We start from the raw sequence: 19,525 nt of genomic DNA, 5'->3' as shown, positions 1-19,525 counted from the left end.
AAGAGAGTGCCAGTTAGGAATTTCACACCACCAACACCAACATCGCCATGGCCACCAGTGCACCCGCAGACTATGGAAATTTTGTGAGTCGCTGTCTCCCAGTCTGTACATTCAGTTTTCTATTAGTTCCATATTCAAGCTTGTCGCTTAAGTCTTTCATATGACTGCAATTGATAATCGACTGAATACGAGTATATGGTCGGATTTAATTCAAGTCCATTATAAGAAGTTTTTAATCGATAATATGAAAATTAAATTAACAATAAATCTTGTTCCCTAAGCCGTGCCAAAATTAAATTGATCTCCTTGCCGTATGCCTATTTATTGTAAGCTTATCAAACAATAGTTCCTTATGACAATTTGCTTCCATTCTACATATTCTATATATTTCAGCCACACAGGCTTATACGCGGCATTTGCAAATTACAATTAGTGCTGGATTCCGACCCGAAAGGAAGCTTCGGTAGCTCCTTCGGGCTGGAATATGAATGGGGCATCGTTCATAAAGATAGGATAAGCTCTTATATATAAATATATTTTTTTGTATATACTTATATTTTACCAGAAATCGTTGTACACTACTTTTTATGGGGGCCACATACTTGATTTACATAACGTTTTTTCACAACGTATTGACATCAAACCGAAATAACGAATGCCACCTGCAGGGCGGCATATCAAATCGAAATCAAAGCGCAATTAATTGACGACAATTGTGTGGCAAGTGGCCAAATTGTATGGCAACATCAAAATTGGCCACAACGGCAATTGAAACAACTGTAACAACGGCAAACGTCAATTGTCTAATCAACAAATTTAGTCAATAAATCGTAATTAATTAACGTTTGCCGCTGCGCTTTGGTGGCAGTGGCAGTTGAAAGAGCGTTCAATTTTTGCAAAAAATTCAAATGTGTGGCAAATGCAACAGCAACAGCAACAACTACAACAGAATACAGAAACAAAACCCAAAAACGCGAGCAAATATTCGTGAATTGCGACTAATTTTTAGTGCAGCGAAAAACGTTAACAAAAATATTGGTAACAGCTAATCAGGCGCATATACGCCCAGAAAAAAGAGGTGTGCCTGGCAGGTGGTCATACTGTGCAACTGTTGTTGTTTTCGTTGTTGTTGTTGTTTTTGTTGTTGATAACATCGTTGCAATGTGTTTCTTGTCAAAAAATTGACTTGCAATCCACGAACTAACTTTTCTATCCCATTGCAATCAAAAGACTTAGGCAACGAACTTGCCGCCTGCTGCTGTTTTTGAAAGTTAAAAATGATTTCGAGCCTGTCAGCAGATAGAACTAGACGCGATTTGTAAATGCGTGCCCTGCACCGTCAAAGTTGCTTGATATACCCTGCATCCAGTTAATGTGGGTTAAACGTAGTAAAAATCTTTGCAATTTAAGAACTCGACTCCTGCGACCCTACCGAAGCACGAATGAGAAATAATGTTGAGTCCTTACGGCTTTTTGTTTTACGGTAAACATTTCCAAACGTGGGCATAGAAATATGCTCCTGTGTTTAATTTCTTCACCAATTTTGTAAGATTTCCTCATAACTCGTATTAGGCGCATTTATTTAATAATAAACATATTTACGAAATTACCTTTCATGCAAATTGGTTGGATAGCTATTTTGAGCTCGAAGGAGTGACTGACTCAGCTATTTCCGTTGAACGAGCCATGGCTCATCGTGAGCTGCTGCAATTAGCTGTAAAGAACTTTTAATTAATAATGCTTAATGCTCAATGGTTAATGCCTAATGCTTAATGCTCATGATATATGTGTGTACTGACATCGAACTCTACTGTGGCCAGATCAAAGGCGCCTCAAACCGCAGCCGCAACTTGGCAGTTAATCAAATTAATTGCTAAGAAAATCAACATGTTGATTTGAACCGTCGAAAAAAATACAAAAATAAAAAGAAAAGAAACAGGCAACTCAAAATCCCAAATCACAATCGAAATCAAGAGGCAAACAATGACAAATAACGAATTATGGAATAGATATGAGTATTATATGCATATTCAAGGCCCTCCTAGTTCACAATGGGAATGTGCAACAATATGTTTTGTTTCTTTTTTCGGAGTTTTTTTTGTGAGCTTTGAGTTTTTGGTTGCTGCGTGTTTATATTCTTGGAAGCGCATTATTTAACCGCAGTACTGAACTAAAAACGAAAATTGGCCAAAAACGAGGCACATAAATCACCAAAACACACACTCTCTCAAAGCAGATACAGATACAGATACTTACAGAGCCACAGCGCTTTTTGGGGTAGATTATTGACAGCGCGCCGGAAGATTTTATTGTTTCCCAATGGGGCCCAAACGGCGACGCCGACGATGGCGACTTCTCGGTATTTTATTAAGCCACACAAATCAAAACCCAAAGGCATTCAGCACAAAAAAAAAAAAAAAAAAAAAAAAAAAAAACCAACAGGTAAAAAACAACAAATATATATATTTATTTATATATATAAAGAAGCCTTCGTGTGGTAACTTGACTCATGAATTTGGATGCTTAATTCTACTTAAACTCTGTCTGGCCTTTTTGTGCGCTTTTAAATGCCTGACATATTGGCTCTGAAATCCGAGGCGACGATGCAGCCGCGATTAGCTGGGCAAACAAGTGTTAAAGTTGTGGCAGCCAATGCTGCCACCACAGATGCTGCTGCTGTTGCTGCAACCGTGGCACTGACAGGGGTAGGGGCATGGGGTTGCTGGCGATGGCAGTGGGTGCACTGATTGCTTCTGCCGCTCCTCTAAGTGAGAAACAAAACAAAGTTAAGCAAAGGCTTGTTGCTGTTTTTTTTTCTTTCTTTCTTCGATTTGTGGCCATTTTTGGGTAGCTTCTTTTTTGTTTCGTTGTCGCATTGCATTGTGCAAGACGATATTTGCTTTGTTTTATAACGCGTTTGTCGGTTTGCTTAACGCTTCGTTTTGATTCATTGTGGCAATGCCAAAGGTAGGCTTTACAGTTGGTGTTGCATAATCTGCTGCTTGGGGCGAGAGAAAAGCTAATAGGCAATAGGATTTAATACCGGAACTAGATGTAATGAACATAGAAATTAAAGAACGATACGATTTAAGAATATGCTTCAAAAATCAGAATTGACAACTATCGAATGCTGTCGATGGCCAGAGGCAACTTCCAGTAATACGTTAACGTATAAGATTGAGAGGGAAGAAAAAAGGCAATGAAATTGTAAAAATAGAACACTCTTTATTAATACTTATACCTTAAATTGACAAAAGGCTAAGAAATAAATATGAACTGACGCTTACTTACTTATAGTTAGGGAGATCTGTATGGATTACTGTGCTGCGATCATGGCACTTAGCGCCAACAGCGCTTAGAGATCGGTTCAAAGATCGTTTTATTTTTTATGTAGTGATTTATTTAATTGGAACCAGAAAAAGGCACCTAAAGGAATAGCTCACTTACATCAGGAAATCTTGTCATTAGACCTTGTTTCCAATATCGTTGCTAAGTATGTTTTGAACGCTATTTCTTGGGATTATATAACCTTTCACGAAATTGTTATTGCTGTCAAAATGCAACCTCTCATTTTGGGACTAGCGGGGCTTTAAGACGTTGCACCTGGTTCGATATTTGCATATCGGCAATCATTGTCCACACGGTTCATGTCATTTGCAGTCAGCTAATCCAATGGACAACAGCAGAAAGGCAAACCCCACCCCACGGACACTCCAAGCGCACAACACACACATACACACACAGTCACACCCCTCACAAGGAGCACTTTGTGTGTGGGTGTGTGTGTGTGTATATGTGTGTGTTGCTTGCCTGCCTGCCCAGTTTGTCTCTAATTTAATTTGCATTTTAACAACTTTTTGCGTGTGGCTTTAGCTGCGACTCCAAAAAATGCCGTCCGAATGGACAGCGGGCAACAAAAGGCGTGACTGCAACATGCGCCAAGTGCGTGAAACGCCAAATAAACACAACAACCTGCCAGTGGTGCTGCCAGTGGCTCCAGTGGTGCCTGTGAAGCAAACTTACCTGCGGGCGCACCACGAAAGCCGCGCACAAATTAAATTAGTTTGAATAAACAGCGAGAGGTAACCGAAAAAAATAAATAAAAATAAAACAACAAAAAAGAACGAGAACAAAAAAATACTCGTACATAATAAATGAACGAGGACGCGGGCGCAGCCTTTAAAAGGCAATGCAACAGCCGCAGCAGGCAGAATCAAAAAATAATAGGAAGAAACGAGCCCCAAATCAAAGCAAGACAAAGCAAAGCGAAGCGAAACGAGAAGCTGCTGACCGAAGGAGACGACGACCATGAGATGAAGGAGCAATTGAGGGCCAACTGAGCTGAGAGCTTCAGGCAACTCCGGGGCTGCGAGGCTGCGTGGGCGCATGCCTGCGCAGGTGATTTTAATCGCATGCTTGGAATCTGGCATAAACAGGTGAACCAAGTCTAACCAAGACTGAGGGCCAGCCAGCCAGTAACAGCAGCAGCAGCAACAACAACAACAACAACAACAAAATTAAATCAGAGACGAAAAGACCGCAAAACGTTTCAGCTACGAGTATGCCAAATGAGCCCGAGCGGTGGCCGGAGTTGGAGCCTGGCAAGGATGAGGCACGGAAAAAACGAAACGAAAAGAAACGAAAATTGTAAATCACGAATTTTTGCTGCCAGATATGCAAAAGCGGCGCACATTTTGTAGCAAATTGAATTTTCAGCAGAAAACCCAAAAACGAGCAACGAGCGGGGGGTTGTGTGACTCGAAGTTGTTGTTGTTCTTGCTGTTGTTATTGTTATTGTTGTTGTTGTTCTTGCTGTTGTTGTTGTTATTGTTGTTGTTGTTGTTGTTGTTGTACGCCTTGTTAAAGGCGAAAAAATAAGAATCAGCGCGCTTGCGCATAAATTTCACAAAGAGCATTTGCAACTGCGACAGGTTGCAGGTTGCAGGCAGCAGCTAGCAGCCAACAGTTCCCAGTTCTCAGTTCTCAGTTGCCAATGCTCAGTTCTCGGACTCCCAATCTGCATATACAAGCCATAAAGCAATTTCCATTGCTGGAGCACAGCCGCAAGGAGAATGACGTGCTCTACGTACACCCCACACCAAAATGAAAACAAGTACGAAAGTCCCCGTCGGTTCTGCTGCACTAAAAGATACCCTATAGCCAGATTAGAAGGCAAGCCAAAGCTAGAAAACAATGATATTTGTATGTATCTGTTATATGTATCTTGTTGTGAATATCTTTTCGTCTTTTCATCTTTGATCTGATGGCAAAGAGTTGATATGCGAGTTTTTAATATGTAAGACTCTGTCATTGTATGTTTCACTATTATACCTTCTTCTTGTACAGGGTATAGAACGGCGAAAGAACTTGCCCTACCCAAGCGCGTCGCAAGTTGCTAGTTGCAAGTTGCAAGTACCGATGCCACAACCTTGATCCTTGTCAAGTGCTGCCTACAGCAGCCTCCAGCAGCCGCCAACAACTTTAATAAGTTCGCAGCTCGCTGATTTTGCGAGCTCTGTTCTGATTCTAGACGTTGAGACTGTGGCCAAAGCAATGCGTATTTTATTTACTTGATTTTTATGCAAATTTTTATTTTATTTGTTAAGGAAAATGCGCAAGCAACAATAACAACAACAGCAACAACAACAGCACACGTATTCATTTCGTTGTTGTATGCAAAAAATTGTTATGGCTCCGTCGTGAGGGTAGGAGTCTCCAGTCTCCAGTCTCGCTTCTCGCTTCTCGTGGCTGTTACCATTTATAGCTGGCGGTTTTTCGTTGCCAAATTAGTGAATTTACATGTTGAACAATGATCAATGTTTTGTTAACAAATGTTTGCTTTACAACGCTTGTTACATACGTTACAGGGGGAACTCATAACAACAAAGCACACACTAAACCCAATGCTACAACAATGCAAACGTTTTATTTTCCAGCGATTTGAAAACTGTGTCGATGAGCTATTTTGTTAGATGTTCTCCGAAAGCTACACAAACCAAATAAACTAAGTTTTTTTTTTTTATTTTATGGTTTTAAGTTACTTTTATTTTTGCTAATTTTCTGTTACTTTTTACTTTTAGCAACTTTTATCAGCGTGAGTTTTGGTTAATGAAAGCTTAAGTTAAATATTTACAATGTGTATATATATGTACATGTTAATTTTGCTTCATTATAGTCGGCGTTTGGCCAGGTCTATAGGATAACACTTTTTAAGCCTCCTTCTTCGCCTCCTTAGCAGGTTTCTTGCCAAGACGTTAGGGTGGTTGCGGAGCTTACATAAGTGACTTGCTGTTTGTTGGTTAATAAGGTCTCCTACCATAGTAACCTTAAGGTCCTTTGCAATGTCTCGTGTTCGAATATACCATTCGGCTCCAGAGATTTTTCGCAAGATCTTGGCCTGCATGATGCGAAGTTTGTTAAGGTGCGTCTTCGCGGCAATTCCGTATACCTGGAGTCCATATCGCCATGCAGGGGCAAGTATTACTTTATATATTTGGACTTTATTTCGGAGCGAGAGTTTGTTGTTTGGGTTTAGCAGCCAGCACAGACGCCTGATTTTGCTTTTCAAGTTGTTGGTTACCTCGGTGACATGTTTTTTGAACGTAAGTCGTCTGTCGAGTGTTATCCCTAGGTATATATGGCCACGCACCTGCTCTAAGAGCTCGCCATGAAGAAAAAGTCCAGGGGAGGAGTCCTTGCGCAGGGTGTGAGTGACCGTAGCACATTTTTGGGGGTTCACAGAGATATTCCAAAATAAACTAAGTGATTTTGATACAGAGAAAGCAATGTACTCTGTGTTGTACCTATCTTGTGGATTAATTAATATGTTTACAAATGTACTTGATTTAGATCCGTAAATATGCAAACGTACATATGTTATGTACATGAAATAGCTTAAAAATCGATCTTTACATCTCTTGATATTTAATATAAAACAATTTGAACATTTAATGGACATAAATTATATTATGAAGGACTTCAAAAGATGAAAAAGCGATTTTAAAGTATCAGCCAACACGCGCGTCATCTGGCAGTCCCAGACTCTGAATAGAGACACCGTCTGGCCAAGTGGGAGGTCAAGGTGATCATTTATGATAGATAGAGCTGGTCCATAGCAAATTAATAATGGCCCAGGCATGCCAAATTAAAGGCCACCCTTCCCACACACACACACACACACACAATGAGAGCGTTCAAAGTAGCAATGTGTCTGCAACAATTGTGCGGGTTATTGTTTGCACAATAAGCCCATGGAATGAGGGGGAGGGGGTGCGACACCGGCAGCACCCTGAAAGTAGCTAGCAAATATTGAACCCATCAACGGCAGTCGCTGAGCTGTCATGCGAGAGCCAAGCATTCAGCCGTGGTCAAAGTTTACCATCAAATTGCTAAAATAGCAAATAATGAAGCTGACAGCAGAGCAGCAGCAGCAGCAGCAGGAGCTGAACGAGGACGACAACAGGGGATGATCCGGCTGCTAAGCCGCTGCAACAGGGGCGGCAATTAAAACGGGGCGCAATGTGCCTTCACCCACCTCCTCCTGTAAGCGCAATGTTGTTACAGTCAGGCAGGGACATAAGCAACACTTTTCGGGTCGTGGGAAACTGGAAATCCAAAGACCTGAAGTGCCTGTTGGCGGTTTGACTATGACGACGACGTCGCCGAGAAAAAGATACATTTGTTGCCTGCGGTAGACAGCGAGCGTCTGTGAGCCATCAATTTGGCTGGTAATGCTCAAACAGAGGGTTGGCACTGCTTCAGAGGGGGTGGCTGGCTGCGTGCGGCTCTTTAATTTCTCAATACACGCATTATCCTTGGTTCTGGTCCAAGTCCTGGCACTTATTATCATCTGCGTGGCGTGCGCAGGACCACTTGAGTTTTACAATCGAATTTTTGGTGGGTCGTCAATAGCCTGCGGCTTACTGGTTGCCCAACTGGTAAGTGCTACGGTGTGGGAACTGTTCGCTGTGAAGCTGAGCATATGCTTTTCCATGCCAAACACCACAGCAACCCTCCTTCCCCCGCCATCGTGAGACTCGTGCACTATCAATTCGCATGGCCAGTGGCATCTTCTATTTTTATGCATATTTGCAGTCGGCTGGTCACGTGCCGCGCCAAGGCTTTGGCCGTCGTTCTGCGCTTTACTGTACCTGTCACAATCACACTTTGCGACGTGCTGCAGCATTGCAAATAATATAAATTAATATTTTTTTGCCGGCCACCCTCCCAACTCTCGTTTGAGGTTTTTGTATGTTTACGAGATTCGGATTTTGCTGATGCGATTGCTCAAGTTGGATTCCAGATTTGGGTTTGCTCTTTGATGCCTCTCTGGGGGATGCAATGCCACAAGTTACACTGAGAATAGGTCCAAGCCAGTAATATTATCACAAAGCAAAGGACAATACATTTTGCTTAATGATTGAGTTAATGTTGTTAGGCTTACGTGATTTTTTGCTCGAAAAGTACAATGGAATTCCGAAATACATGTTTAACCCAGAAGAAATATGCCAAATATTTGTAAAAATAAGAAAAACTATATGCCAAATAATTGCATTACATTGAAGCGAACATATATGACCTACAGGCAAGCTTACCAGGCAGTTAATATAGATGCTTATCCAGGGAGCTCAGCTGGAAAGGCACATAGGTATCTGTAAAAAGGTAAGATTTGAGTAAAGCAAGGTTAGTCCGCTAAAATGCACGCATGGAAAAGTAAATTAGGCAAAATTTACTGCGTAAATGCCAGCAAGCTGATCAGGATCATGTATAGAAAATGAGAAGCTCCGGAAGAAACTAATAGAGTTATATACTATAACTTTAGAGTTAAATTAATATAGACCAGTGAGAAAACTTAAGAAAAAGAACTTGCGCTAAAGTTCACAAGAACGCTCAGTAATTTCGCAAAGTGTAGAATTTTGGCAAATATTTGCAAATTCCTTTTGCTCCCCACTTGCTGACAAATGCCGCTCATTTCCGCTACGTCTTAAGGACACGTGCCAGGACAGTCGTCAACTGGCAACTGGCAACTAATAAAAGTGCAGCTGCAGATTTGTCAGAGATTCGAAAGAAAAGGCACAAACAAACTAAAGTAACAGGGTCGAAGGGGATGCACACTGAGAGCCACTTAAAGGTGGCATTTGCCGCCCGACAAGAAGATTGTCAATGGCAGTTGATGAGCCGCATTAGTGCAAATTGTTGTGGGCGTCAGAGGTAGAGGCAGAGGTATCGGATGACGTCAGCACTTGATACATTTAGCAGGCTGCAAATCATTAAAATAAATTAAATGCACAGCGGAGGCTGCTGGCCACGTGGGTGCGCTGCTTGCAAAAGGGCAACTGACTAAGTTATGTGGACAGACGCAGACGTGGATAGTCGCCAGTCGGTTGGGCGGTCAGTCGCATAAACAAAGGCATTAGACGTCAGTTCAAGCGACGCAAAGTTGATTGGTGTCAGCCATAAAGTTGCCACGTCTCCTCCTGCATCCGTATCCTGGTGGCGCCAAAGGCTTTGAAGTGATGGCGGCAACAGCGACGGCCACGGCGATGGCGATGGCGACGGCGACGGCGACTGCTGATCTTGGGCCTTCGTTAGACACGCAGGCGTTGATGGACATCTTGTCGCTAGCCGCGACCAGTCGTCGCTAGTTGACCAGCCGAAAAGTGTCATACAGTCAGTCAGTCAAGCAGCGGCATGTGCAAAGACCCGGCGACTATTCCAAGCCAGGCTGGCGTCAAATGGTGCTTAGCGGCACCCACTATGGACCAGACTGGGCTCCATCCAGGCTCCATCTCATTTGCATGGAAATGTGCGCGGGTGTTGGCCCAGTCGCATAAACGAAAAGCCAATGCAGGAAACCTATTGTCTTTTGTCTGGCCAACAAAATATGCAAAGCTGAAATTTATGAGAAATTAAAGTAAATTTATTGCATTGCATTTTCGACCGTCTCGTGCAAATGCGGCAAAACACTTTCTGTGGCCAGTCCCTTTGCTGATTGTGTGATCAATGGATCTCATGTGCTTGTTGTTTTTTTCTCCCGATAACTTTCTCCCCAATCAAACATAAACACAACAAACCATAACCCTTGCTCTAACCAATTGTATATAGATTAACAAATTTCGATGCGTTGGAGGGGAGTGAAGGTTCACTTGGATAAACAGGCTGCCTGAGTATATTTTTAAATATGATTTTTGAGTATCAACTTATTAATATATCGGGCAATTTATTATTCTTCGCTGCAGAAAATAATGCAAGCTGTGCCAAAAATGTTTATCTACTAAGTATATATATATATATTTATCTAAGTACTAAATATATATGGATACATAAATGCAGTGGCCGGGACTTAATTTCTGTTCAAGTAAAATAACTTAGCTTATAATACGAGTATTGCATTTTAACGTATTCTTTTTAATAAGCCCGTTGTGTAATATTATTTTAGTTAGTCGTTTTTAAAAGCTTGATTAACTAGAGTGTGATCGTGGAATATGTTCTGAGCTCGTTAAAGAGCTTTATGTATACTGTATATTACCTAATTTGTGTAAGTGCTTGTCAATTTTTTGTATACAAACAACATCTTAATCTATTCCGCGCATATGCCTCACTTTCTCTGGGTGCAACAACAGCTAACAACATCTTCTAACCCTAACGCTTTCAAATGTCAAAAGCGCAGGCACTTAAAATGCCAGAGATTCATGAGTTGCCGGCCAATGAAATTAGGTAATAAGCTGGCCATATAGAAAACCCATTTATATGCAGCCAGTCCAAGTGCAACTCACTTTTCATTTTCAAATGGCAACGGCAAGTGCGCCACAGACGCCAAGTTACCAGCCGCTGCAGTCAGTCTGTGTTCGGAGTTGCAGGCAGTTATAATTTATAAGACTGTGCCCCACTCAGACGACCAGACGACCATAAAAGTCCTGGACTGGCGGCCTGCAGGCGGCTCTGTCAGTTGGACTGTCAATTGAGCGCAACACTTCCAGCCAAGAGAGAAAAAAATACAACGCGCAAACAAAGCCACAAATCGGACACGCGGACACTAAAATGAATTGAAACTAATATGCCAAAGTGAGTGGAGCAACAGCCTCTGACAATGGCTTCATGATTCTAAAGACAGCGCCACGGGGCGAACTAGAAAAAAAGCTGAACATACTGAATATACAGGCAAAAGGATACACACATAATAGCCGCAAGCGAAGCCTGGTTACCCAATGCAATAATCGATGTCTGCTGTGGCGCTTTGGAGCTCGGGAGTTGGAGAACTGAAAGTGTGTTCGCAGTGACTAAATTTTGATACCCTTTGTCGAAAGTCACTTGCGACTTGGTCATAAAATGTATGCAGAGTACCGATATGTGGTGTTTAATGATCGATAAAAACAAGTTGACATTCAATCATTGAAACAGTTGACATTACCGATGAAAACAATTTTTGTTTCCTTTGCAATTTGAGCATAAAATGGGTAAATAAATCGATAAATGGTGCTTAACAACTGTCGATTATGGGAACAGTTGACACTATCGAAAAGCAATCAATATTAATAAGAGAAGTGTATCGACCTATGTTTATTAAAATTTTTTGTTCGACTGAATTCAAAGTAAATTGATTTTTTTAAAATTAACTAATAAGCTGTTGCTTATTGCCGAGTTATTAAATGATATTCAAAAACATTTTGTCCAAGAGCTTAGTCACATTTTTTAAAAGATTTTGGTTAAGATAGAATTAAGTAAATGGTATGTGCAAAGCCTGCTTAATAGAAATTTGATTATAATGCCAAAAATGGTTTTTAATATATTTGCAATCCTACGGTTATCCTGTTTTACAATCTGGGCATTTCTTAACTTGATTTATTAACGACCGTTATAAATCATTTAAAAAAAAAATAGGCGAATTGCACTTTTAAATATGCTGAGTAAAACAAAGGTGTCACGAGTGCCAAGCAGGCATAAATTAATTGAAAATCAATTAGGCGCAAGTTGCCGTCGCCAACAGGCGCAATGAAATGCCATTAAACGCATGCATTGAATTATTGTCAACTGCCAATTGGCAAATGGTTGGCAATTGGCCACCGATCCATGGTGACATTTATGGCTAAAATGTGATTATTAATAATGCCCCAAACAGTAGGCGCAACATGTAACAATGTGCACTCGACTGGCGGATACCCATTATACAACAGTTGAAATCTGTTAAGTACTTGTATTTTTAATAAAAAATTAGATTGTGCAAATGATATTTGTCAGCAAGTGTAGTTAACATTAAATTTAAGCCTTAAAATCTACTTTTGTAGTGTGTTTTATTTATATATTTGTAGTTAATTTTTAGTTTTGAGCTCTAATATAGATGATAGAAATAATAAATCGAGTTAGCTGTTAATCAAATATGCTTCAGATCTTTATGATACCCATTTAAGACAGTTTTACGAGCACAGGGTATAAAAAGTGGACTCATAAACTGTTGGGGCTGCAGGTGAAATAGAAATATTTGCCAGCAAATACATATGCAAACGTATGTAGTTATACATCGAATTCATAGGTATTTATGACTGGGCCAGCGAATTCAAAGTGCATTGCCGTGTATGGCTAATAAAATTTTATTTTTAAATTTTTTGCATGCGGACTGACTGAGTTTCTGTATTTATTAATTAGAAAAACCTGCAACGTACCACGGCTCGTTTAAAAGCCATGTGTATAATTTTAGTCGCACTCAACCAGACGCTGAGGTGTTAATTGCACAGTGGGTAGTGCTGCACCACAGCTCCACTGTGGATTGTAAAACCGAAAAAAAAAAAATCGATTGCCCGCCGGTTGCAGTTGTTGTATCGATTGAAAGTGTGAAATTGCTAAGCAATTGTGATTGTTGGTCTGTCGAATGTGTTTTTTCGGGTGTTTTTTCTGGACCATTGCGATTGGCAAATTGCATCAGGTGTTCGCAAAAATTAGTAGGGGGATTATGATTTGTGTGTGTGTTGATTAGCTGTGGGTGTGGTCCAATGATTGGCTATATAAGAGTGAGATTAGAAGGCCTTTAGCTTGTTGTTACCTGAATACGGCCCAACGTGTGCAATACTCATGTGGCGTATGTAATGAATGCGCATAATTGAACTTAAGATAATATTAAGTACATTCCATTACTTCAAGTTACACGCACATCTGTTAAACATATTAATTTTTTATGGGTGAATGAGATGGGCAGGGTATTTGACCTCCACGGCTTGCTCAGTTTTCTTCAGCAGACAATGATAAATAAATTGTATTACTCTCATTAGCTACTAAGTTATAAAGCTTATTGATTTATCTGTTTATTTTGAGCTATATTTAGTCTACTTATGACACACACATTTCTCCATTCATACTCACTTAATTTGCAGTCATATTTCTGATTTGATATTAACCTTAGCAACGTTTTACCTGACTGCCAACAATGTATGTCATATATGCAGATATAATTCACGAAATAACCTTGGACACATTATAAGTAGTTAAATGTGGGTTCCCTTTTGAACACACATTCTTTTTATTGCCTTTGTTCCATATCTTTACTTTGTGTCCGTCTGGACTTATTCTGAAATACCACTATGTTCTCTTGGTAAAAAAATGTACTTTCTATCGCGATTTTGCTTCTAATATTGTCACATAATCTCTCGTAGACACTCTATAAGTTCAAGTTAATAAGCATAACTTCCATGCTAAGTTTACCGACAGTATTTCATTATCCCTCACAAAATCCTTAATATCTTGTTGTTGTTTTCAATGCTGATATTTCATTTTATCTCTTTTGTCTCAGCTATATCAAGATCACACCATGCCTACTTTATTAACAGTATTAAATCCACATTCCTTTTAATTCCTCTATGCTTTTCGCGAATAGAATCTTTTTAGGAATTCTTTCCAGATTGACTTACTATTAAGATATGCTGCTTGATTTAGGAACTTGCATATGTTTGCTTGGGCAGAGCCAAAAGGTTAAGCAAATGCAAATGCAATTTATGCCCATGCTCTTCAGAGTTGGCGACATCATTAAAATGCCGCCCATTGGCCAGGAAAGTTTGCTGAAATTTTCAAATTAATTCATTTTAATAAATCGAAAAGCAAAGCCCATTCGAAATGCAGTCCGTGGATTCTTCCGCATTACTGGTACAACTGGCCCGATGGCAAATATTTTAACAAAGCTGCTGCTGAACCAGAAAGTTGGCTTGCTCCTCACCTGGACATGGATTGCATCCATATTCGTTGGGCTGGCGAAATTCGGTTACAGATTTATGTAAATTTAGAGCATGACACACACGGCACGGGTTCGGGCACAGCCACAGGCACGGGCAAGAAGACTGCAGCTTCTGCTGCTGCTGCTGCTGCTGCTTGGAGGTCAAAGTGAATCACGGTTTGATACATGACCATTAGTAGATTTTTGCTCGGGTCTGGAACGTGCAGCGGCATGCGAAATTAATTTCCTATAGTCAGTCGAATCTTTCAGTTATGCACCTGGCTGCCAATTAGCGTAAATAATAAGGATTCTATGTGAACTTAAGGCCGCCCCCAACCCCGCCGAAAACACCGTTTAAGTTCAGATTCTTGGCGCGCTTTAACTGCAATAAAAATTGCCATTTTCATAATTGCACAGGCAGATGGTGCCAGAAATGTCGCCTAATTGGCTGCAGAGCTAAGAAGCCCCAGCGATAAGTCCAGCCGCAGCTCACCTGGTCCTTCTAACGGCAGAACAATAGAACGATCCTAAGTGCACAGCTCTTTGGCAGGTTTCGACCAGTCGCTTGCCACCAAACGCGCAGCTCTTTCTCCTTCTCTCTCTCCCTCACTCCCTTGACTATATGGCTATGACAATATTTGCGCTGCGTTTGCTTTGCTGGCATTGCGAGCTCCTATATCATTTATCAGATGTAAGTTTCATGGTCGTTTTGGCTTTGACTTTACCATTGCTATTCGGTATTAATACACTCACTTGGGTTACAATGCTTCTAGTATGACAATTGAAACACTTTTTGCCACTTTTTTTGAATAATTTAAATTTCCTTTTTAGATATTCCCGCCTATCTACATTTATACATACGTTTTGCCATCCCAAACATAAGATTGTTTATAACTCGTAGTATTAGTACTAGATATTTATATATTTTTATATATTCTGTTTTAAACCGAAACGGATTGAATCCCGAATTACAATTTATTTAAATTTATAACTATTAACCAAATCTATATCAAAAGCAATTGCCTTCAAAAACAATTTGTGTCAATATAAAAGAAACTTTCAAGGAAAACCGACTAGAGCCTAATTTCGCAGCAGAACTAATTTCGCACTTTCCAATAATTGTATTTTGCCGACCGGATTCTTTCAACTTCCGACACTCAATTTAAGGAGCAAGCTATATTTTATGTTAAAATATGTATCGCATCATTCTTTAGAGTATTTCCGCTTCATTATTACAATGCTGACTTTTCTAAAAAATGTTTCTGTTTGGCTTCTCTTTTGTTTCTCTTGTTGTTTGTGCAGAGTGTTTGCGGAGTGTTAACATGATCTTTTATTACTACTGCTGTACGGTTGGGAACTAGTGCCACCGGGTAGGTTTATTTACCGCTAATAATGGTCATTTAGCTTGATATTTTTGCCACGTTGACGATGGCGTGGCTCTGATTAGACAGTGGGTTAGCTTTGAGAGCTGCAAATGCACATGAGCAATGCACAGCAATGGCAAGCGCAGACACACATACGCACATACACACGCATACACACACAGACACATATACATTTTGATTTCGTTTTCTAAAAATGTGTAAAACGCGATTTTTGAATTTGTTCAGCAATTTGCTGCTTAATTGACAAAACACACACCGACGGCGACAGACTGGCCAACAACCAGCGGCGATTTTCTGTAGTTGTAGTCAAAGCAAATAATCCAACAACACACGCTTGCAACAAACACAGCACACATACTTAGTCAAGAACCAATACGAAAATTCAAATCCGAATCGAAAAACAACTAATAAAATCATATATGCAACAAATAGCGGCGGCAGGCAAGCTGCAGAGACCCCAATGAGTCACCCGGCATCAGGCAGCAGGCAGCAGGCAGACACTCTATGGCCACAGCTCTTGGCCCAGACAGCTGTGCAGACTAAGCGCCCCAGTTTGGTGGATAGAAAGGCAGGAGTAGGTGCATGTGATCTGTCTGGTGCTACGGGGCGTGCTTTGAGTCTAGGCACAAATATATAAAATGTGCAACATTTTTAACAAACATGCGCGCTTTGAGGCAAATACTCGCTAAAGCAAAAAAACAACATGCAAACTATCCATGGTTAGAAGCAAATAGATAAAATTGATACTTTGCATATTCAAAAGGTGTAAGTCTAGGTTTGGGATGCAACTTTGGATAAGTCTTGTAGGCTTCAAAAATAAATTGAAAATCTAAGCGTAAATCAAGTAGAGATTAGATATTATTGTCGATATATCTAAGAGGCTCATATTTGAACAGATAGATTATCAATTGTATAATTCTCGCAATCTCTCAATAGAGATTTCCACTTAATAAAATATCAAAATAAGTTTTTGTATAAATTAAAAGAACAAGTGCATCGGGTAACTGATCACATTCTTCAAGCGTTTGATAAAGGCGAATATTGCAACGGAGTATTTCTGGATATACAACAGGCATTCGACCGTGTTTGGCATCCAGGATTACTAGCCAAAATTAAGCAAGCCACCCCAGCTAATATGTTTAAACTACTAAAATCATTTATGGAAAATAGAAAGTTCCTGGTACAAGTCCAGGATAGTCAATCGCCAATCAACCCAATACTTGCTGGAGTCCCACAAGGCAGCGTTCTCGCTCCTATTCTATATACAATATTTTCAGCCGACATCCCACAAATTAATAATTCTGGCATGTTACTGGCTTCTTACGCCGATGATGTCTGTGTTTTAAACTCAAACACATCAGAAAGTGAAGCAACAACAGGTATTCAGCGATACCTCGATGAATTTGGTAATTGGGCCAAGAAGTGGAACATGGGAATTAACACCAGCAAATCGATTAATGTCTGTTTCACATTACGACGTAAACGAACTCCACCAGTTTCGCTCAACATGCAACCAATTCCACAAGCATCCTCGGCCAGATATCTGGGCATCACCCTCGACCAACGACTTACTTATCGAGAACATTTTGAAAAAGCTGCGACAACCTGTTATCTGAAGAGAGACAAACTTCACTGGATGTTGAACCGAAGAAGTAAGCTTCCATTACGGTGCAAAACTCAAATCTACCAGCAAATCATTGCGCCAACTTGGAGATATGGCATCCAGATTTGGGGCACAGCTGCCAAATCAAACAGAAGACGTTTCCAGACAATCCAAAATAAAGCTTTACGCCTAATAACTGGCTGCAGCTGGTATGTCAGTAACCTGACCCTTCACAGAGATCTGAATATTACGCTAATAGAAGATCAGATCTCTTTCTACTCCAGTCGCTATAACGAAAGACTGATAAACCACCAAAACAGATCTGCACAAGCCCTTGTCGGATCTATTCCTATAAATAGACTGAAGAAAAGACACTTCGGTCTTTTACAAAACAATTAAAAACAATTCTTAAGAAGACAGCTTAGCCTTAACCTTATGTAGAGCAGGAGAAAATAAACTAAGAAACAAACATTGTTAAATGCAAATTTTGAAGCATGTACATGTTTAAAAACTCATATTATCTGTTAATATAATAAAGATTTTCATAAAAAAAAAAAAAAAAAAAAGTATAAATTAAAGTGCTCGTATCCTGTTAGAAGAGCTTGTGGATAAGAATTGCGTACATACAAAAGTTATTTAAACAGTTATTCTGAAAAACTGAAAATTTATCCTTAAAAAACTCATATTCCTAACGGTACTTCCGCTCAATAGGAATATATATTAGGTGTAACTAAAAGACCCCACATTTTGTAGTGATAAATTAAGAAACAGAATGCTTGTCATCGATTTCTGACTGCTGCCTGATTTGGTGGTTCGATCCGACAAAAGTGCCTGCAACAAAAGGACAGCCAAACTTTGCATGACGATATTTTTTGATAATATATAAACCCACGATTTGTTATTTGAAAAAGAAACAAAAGAAATTAAAAATTATTTGTGGAAGCTTTTTGAAATATCATTACTCTTCTCTTGTGTTATCATAAGTGAAAATAGCTTTAATACTCCTCTTTAAAATCACCCAGAACTGTTCATTTGGGTTTCTTACATCCGCGATCACAGTTGCAGCAGAACATGTTGCATCTGCCTTCCCCACAACAGATCTGCGGGCTTGAAAGATCATTACAGACATATACAAAATTACGCGTAGAGTCTGCACGACAGCATTCACAAGTCGCCTGCCAGATATACAGCGAAAAAGTATATAAAATTAATAATTGCCACGTATACCACATTATAGCTGTATAGAGCTGCACTGAAGTGCACTGTAAAGCTTTAAAAAGTGTTTTACAATTGCTATTTGATCGACGGAAAAAGTAACATACTTCTTGTTATGTGACATGGAAATAATTAAATTAGTAATATATACCGAATATGAAATTTGTGTATGACGAAATAATTATACCCTTGAATGTATACGAGAGTATGTTCAAGTGTTGACCATTTATGAACATCAACAAGAACGAGATACGACCGAATATTCCTTGTTCCCTTTTGCTTTACGCCCAGACTCCCAAACTTTTATATGTAAATGTTTTACAGCATGAAAAAGTATGGTTCCAAAGATGACTTGACTAAATACTCTGTAGCCAAGTCAAACTTCTCTGGCCAAGAAATCTGGATAAACAAAAATGTTTTTCATACAACTTAACTTTCGAGCGATCGTTCCTATGGTAACTACATGATATAGTGGTCCGATCCAGCTGGTTTGCAACAAAAAGAGGGACTTCTGCAAGCTTTCATAAAGATAGCTTTAAATCTGAGGGACTAGTTCGCATAGAAACAGAAGGACTATATCGACTCGGTTGTTGATACTGATCAAGAATATATATACTTTATGGGGTCGGAGACAAAATTATAATACCCTCTGCAAGGGTATAAACATAATGCATTTTTATCCGCAAGCTTTTTACCTACTTTCCGTTGTTACCGATTATAAGAAGGGTGAAAAAATTGAATAATATATTTAAAAAATAGCATGCTACTTTATTATAACCTACTTTATTATAAGAGCATTTGCTCTTAATCTTTCTTAATTTTGTAATCTGATTGCCAGCATACCTGTTCGCACGGCTTGTCTCCACGTAAATTCCTGCTCTTGCCTTTATTTTATTTAACAATAGTTGGAGTACAGTATTCACCATCCGACCTCTACGGTGGCAGGGACAAGAGTTGTATTAAAAATAATTCTCAATAACAGCTGCTGAATATGTGAAATTCGTTGCACAAAAAATTAAAAGGAATAAAACATTATTTATGAAAATTTTTGTTACATTAAAAATTATTGAAAAAAAAAACGTTACTATCAATACTTGTGTCTAAATGTCATCTGTTTCGGAAATC

Source organism: Drosophila novamexicana, unplaced genomic scaffold (genome assembly GCF_003285875.2).
Source record: "Drosophila novamexicana strain 15010-1031.04,08,12 unplaced genomic scaffold, DnovRS2.1 tig00000689-arrow-pilon, whole genome shotgun sequence".
NCBI classification, from domain to species: Eukaryota; Metazoa; Arthropoda; class Insecta; order Diptera; family Drosophilidae; genus Drosophila; species Drosophila novamexicana.
Note: the sequence above shows the minus strand (reverse complement) of the source record.